This window comes from Neofelis nebulosa, chromosome 5 (genome assembly GCF_028018385.1).
Source record: "Neofelis nebulosa isolate mNeoNeb1 chromosome 5, mNeoNeb1.pri, whole genome shotgun sequence".
Lineage (NCBI taxonomy): Eukaryota > Metazoa > Chordata > Mammalia > Carnivora > Felidae > Neofelis > Neofelis nebulosa.
The window spans coordinates 141,577,169-141,583,168 of NC_080786.1; positions in this window are offsets into that span (position 1 = coordinate 141,577,169).

Here is a 6,000-nt window from a genome sequence, read left to right on the forward strand (position 1 = left end):
AGTGAGGTGACCTGAATTAGCCTCGTGGGACAGAACAAGGGTAGATTATGTATGTGGTCATATTTCATGCCTTGATAAGCATGAACTTAATGAGTTGCATTACCTCATCTAATTATTTTTTTTAAATCAACAAATAAATATTTTACCTATTACACTGTCTCGCAGAAGAGAGACAAAGGGTTCATTCAGACTAGATTAAAAGTCTACCACAACCACCAACACAAACGAAGGCAACATGTCCCAACCAGATATACAACAACAACAACAAAAAACACAGCAGCTATTCCAGCCAGAAAGATACAAAGGTAGCACCCTGAATTCTCCGGAGAATATGTGGATGCTGTCCATGATCCCCCACCCTATGGGGGATGAGCTTTCCGCAGCCAGGAAGGAGCAGCAGCCCTCAGAGTGCAGGTGTTTCTGAGTCATCGGAGAATCAGGCAGACAACCCACAAAGCTATAGTTGGTGCAAAATGAGATTTTTAATCTGTTTCTTGCCTTAAAGAGTCTATTAAAAATATTTCCTAATGAGGCGCCTGGGTGGCGCAGTCGGTTAAGCGTCCGACTTCAGCCAGGTCACGATCTCGCGGTCCGTGAGTTCGAGCCCCGCGTCAGGCTCTGGGCTGATGGCTCGGAGCCTGGAGCCTGTTTCCGATTCTGTGTCTCCCTCTCTCTCTGCCCCTCCCCCGTTCATGCTCTGTCTCTCTCTGTCCCAAAAATAAATAAAAAACGTTGAAAAAAAATTAAAAAAAAAAAATTTCCTAAAAAATTAAAAATGGAATTACCCTATAACCCAGCAATTGCAGTACGAGGCATTTATCCAAAGGATATAGGAGTGCTGTTTCGATGGGACACGTGCACCCCAATGTTTATAGCAGCACTATTGACAATAGCCAAATGATGGAACAAGCCCAAATGTCCATTGACTGCTGAGTGGATTAAGATGTGATATAACACACACACACACACACACACACACACACACAATGGAAAACTACTTGGCAATGAAAAAGAATGAAGTCTTGCCATTTGCAACAATGTGGATGGAACTGGAGGGTATTATGTGAAGTGAAATAAGCCAGAGAAAGACAGGTAGCATATGATTTCACTCATGTGGAATTTGAGAAACTTAACAGATGATCATAGGGGAAGGAGAGGAAAAATAAGATAAAAACAGACAGGGAAGCAAAGCATAAGACTCTCAAATACAGAGAACAAACTGAGGGTTGATGGGAGTGGAGGAAAGGGTAAATGGGTGATAGGCATGAAGGAGGGCACTTGTTGGGATGAGCACTGAGTGATATATGTAAGTGGTGAATCACTGGGTTCTACCCCTGGAGCCAAGACTACACCGTTTGTTAACTAACTTGAGAATCAAAACAAACAAACAAACAAACAAACACCAAAATAACACAACTCAAACAAACCCCAAACATGCAGAATAAACTTTTCGAAGTTGAAAAAAAAAAATGTTGCCTATGAAGTGAAATCTATGCTCAGTCATCACCTAAAAGAACATGGATACTTCCCTCCAAATGGCCATTAAGTAGCTTTTCATGAAGGCTCAAATGGCATCTTCTGTGACTGTCAACATTTTTTTTCTTCCCTCTCTGTGAGTTCTTTTACATTTTCTCCTCTTACCCCTAACCAGTTTGGTCTTAGACTCACGGACAGACAAGCTGACCAGATCTATTATTCCAAAATCACAAAAGGCATCATATTAATAAAGTGGAAAGAACATCCTTTTCATAGAATGAAAAATGCCATTTCATGAAACAAAAAGGGCATTCCTTCCATTTCAGCACTTAAGATAGCGCTTGGAAACATTCTGTTGAATTACAGACATTCTTTGATGTAGGACCAAATCAGATGAAGATTTTCATAAGGTAGCAAATGAGCAAGATTTCATAATGTCCTCATGGCGATCTTCCTTTTTTGTAAATCTTGCTAGCATTAACTAGGACATTGAGATACCAAAGTTGTTGATATTTGGACTTCAGATGTTTCCTAATTCAGGAAGGCTGCAACGGCTAAGTATTTCTAGCACTTAGTTGCATTTAAACATTTTGAAATTTCCCCCTTATCAGAACTTGCCTTTGTCAAAACTTGTCAATTTAAATTTAAATAAATGGCAACTTAAAAGATAAGGTAATATACATTCATGCTCGTGCTCACACACATATGCATATGCATATTTTAATACACGTGAAATATATATGTGATAGGCCTGTTACATATAATGTGTAGAGTTTTCCAGGTTGGTTACTATTTTGAATATTCTGCTCTCTAGACGATGGTCATGTGTCAGGACATGTTCTGATTCAGAAAATACATTCAGAAATACGTTCATTGTCAAGCCTCATATGTCAAGCTTAGCCTTTCGTGTGTAAAGGTGTGAGCCCAGGTTCAAGTACAACTCTGTAACAGACTTGCTGTAAGTTTCCTGGAATTTGCTAAAGATCAGGGCTTCGATTTTCTTGTCTCAGAGGCATGTATGCATACTTCTTAACTTACATACTTCACAGGGTTATTTTTGAGAAACAAGGAAAATGTGAAAACACTTTTGAATCTATAGAACATTTTACAAACACACCTGTTTTGGGGTCCACAGCTTTATCCATTATTTTGAGAAAAAAAAAAGTGCTTGAGTTCCAGCATAAATTGTTCAGTGGGTTATCTTTCACAATGTTAATGTGAAATCAAAGAGAAAAGAAAGTAAGAGTCACTAAATCACAGAAAAATGATTTCTTAGAAGACAGATGTATTTTAAACATACAATAATGTCTTCTAGACACCTGATAAATGATAAGCAATTTTTTCAATTTTCATGGAATGATTGCATGTCTAAAATTAGGTTAAGAAATGAAGGCAGTTTTCTTAAATGTATTTTACCATGGAAAATCAAACACAAGAGGGCATCCCTACATTTGTTTAAAACTATTCCCCAAAATAGATTTCAGATACTCAGTATGTGTTTTCCATTTGATCTAATAGCTCCTTACATGCCTGAAACAGAGCACGCTTCCTAAAATTTATTAGTCCCAAATATCACAGTATTTTCACGTTATGATCTTCACATCCTATCCATAAAATACTCTCCCTCGTGAGGCTATAACTCCTTTTTTGGCTTAACAAATATTTTCAACCTACTCAGTGACTTAAAGTTAGAAAAATCTAACAAAGGCTAATGTGTATTGACAGGGACACGAATACTCAGAATTTTAAAGCCTCAACGATAAACCTACCGAAAGCTCTCAAATCTGTCTCTTGCCTATCCCTCCCTCTCATTTTGTCCAGCTATGACGCAAACCCCAGTTCTGTCAGCGAGTCCAGAGGCAGCCCAATTTGATTGAAGGTCCCTGAGGAGGGGCTCTGCAGTCAAAATCTTCTCAGGTCTGAGGTATGTGAGGAGCAAGTTCATAGAAATCACACACAAGTTGAGCCAGAATACGCAACGCAGAAAGAAGGCTTAACCTCTGCCCCCCCCCTTCTGGAACAGAACTTTGGAATACGCAGGAGAACACAGTCAGACCTTGTTTTATTGCACTTCACTTTATTGTGCTTCACAGATACTGTGTGTCTCACAAAGCCAAGGTTTGGGGCAGCCCTGTGTTGAGCAAGTGAGTTGGCACCATTTTCCCAACAGCATTTGCTTACTTCATGTCTTTTGGTCAGTGTGGTAATTCTCACCTCATTTCAAACAATTTTATTATTACTGTGTTTGTGGCGGTGATCCGTGATCCATGATCTTTGGTGTGACTGTTTGTAATTGTTTTGGAGAGCCGCCCCCACACCCCTAGAAAACAGTCGACTTAATCGATACATGTTGTGTGTATTCTTCACCAACCAGCCATTCCCCATCTTGTTCCCTTTCCTTGGGCCTCCCTAGTCCCTGAGACAAAATAATGTTGAAATGGAGCCAATTGCTAACCCTACAATGGTCTCTAAGTGTTCAAGAGAAAGGAAGTCACACATGGCTCACTTTAAATCCCAAACTAGAAATGATTAAGCTTAGTGAAGAAGGCATTGGCAAAAGCCAAAACCCAAACCTAGGCCTTTTGTGCCATGTGGTCAGCCTGGTTGTGAATGCAAAGGAAAAGGCTTGGAAATTAAAAGTGTTACTCGAGGGGCCCCTGGGTGACTCAGTTGGTTCAGCTTCTGACTCTTGATTTTGGCTCAGGTCATGACCTCATGGTCGTGAGATCAAGCTCCGCACTGGGCTCTGCGCTAAGCATGAAGCCTGCTTAAGATTCTCTCTTTCCCAATCCCTCTGCCCCTCCCCCTATCTCTCTCTCTGTCTGTCTGTCTTTCTCTCTCTCTCAAAAAAAGTATTACTCCGGTGGACATAAGAATGACTAGAAAGCAAAACAACCTTCTTGCTGGTATGGAGAAAGTTTTCGTGGTTTGGAAAGAAGATCCAACTAGCCACAACATTCCCTTAAATCAAAGCCTAATCCAAACAGGGGAAGGCCCTAACTCTCTTCAATTCTAAGAAAGCTCAAAGAGGTGAGGATGTTGCAGAAGAAACGTTTGAAGCTAGCAGAGGCTGGTTCCTGAGGTTTAAGGAAACAAGCCATCTCAATAACATAAAAGTTCAAGGTTAAGCAGCAGGTGCTGATGTAGAAGCCATAGCAAGTTATCCAGAAGATCTAGCTAAGGTGATTAATGAACATGGCCACACTAAACAATAACAGATTTTCAATGTAGATGCAACAACCTTTTTTTTGGAAGATGATGCCATCTCGGACTTCCATAGCTAGAAAAGAGAAATCAATGCCTGACTCCAAAGCTTCAGAGAACAGGATGACTCTTGCTAGGAGCTAATGCAGCTGTAACCAGAATTTGGGAGAAGTTGACTGCAACCCTCATGGGTGATTCTAAGGGGTTCAAGACGAGTGGAGGGAGTAACTGTAGATGTGGTGGAAATGGCAAGAGAACAAGAAGTAAAAGTGGAGGCTGAAGAGGGGACTAGACTGCTGCAATCTCATGATAAAACTTGAACAGATGAGGAGTTACTTCTTACGGATGAGCAAAGAAAAGTGTTCTCTTGAGATGGATCTCCTCTGACATCCTGGAGATGCTAGGATTGTTGAAATGACAACAAAGGATTTAGAATGCTCCACAAACTTAATTGACAACACAGCAGCAACTTTGGAGAGAATTTATTCCAACTTTGAAAGACGTTTTGTGGGTAAAATGCTACCAAACAGCATTGCGCGCTACAGAGAAATTGTTCAGGAAAGGGTCAGTCGATGTTGACTTATTTTAAGAAGTTGCCACAGCCATCCCAATCTTTAGCAACCACAACCCTAATCAGTCAGCAGCCATCAACGCTGAGGCAAGACCTTTCACCAGCAAAAAGATTATGACTCACTGGAAGCTCAGAGGATAGTTAGCACTTTTTAGCAATAAAGTATTGTTTAATTTAATTTTATCTAAAAATTTTTAATGTTTATTTTTGAGAGAGAGAGAGAAACAGAGCATGAGCAGAGGAGGAGCAGAGAGAGAGGGAGACACAGAATTCAAAGCAGGCTCCAGGCTCTGAGCTGTCAGCACAGAGCCCGACGCCGGGCTCAGACTCACGAACCACAAGATCACGACTTGAGCTGAAGTGGGACGCTTAACCAACAGACCCACCCAGGCACCCCAGAAATGAAGTACTTTTAAATCAAGCAACGTACATTTTTTTGGCGTAATGTTGTTACGTACTCAATAAACCACACTAAAATGTAAAAATAACTTTTATATGCACTGGGCATCAAAAAAGTTTTTTGACTTGCTTTATTGCCATGGTCTGAAACCAAACTCACAATATCTTCAAGTTATGCCTGTGTATTTTAATAGGGAAATGCTGACACTGTGTCTGCATGTGTGTGTGTGTGTGTGTGTGTGTCTGCGTGTCTGTAATGTCAGTGGTGGTAGGTGCTAAGATATGAGACAGCATGATAAGGAGGTGCTATGTTGGGCAGACTGTTGAAGACCTTTCTGATAAAGCGTATT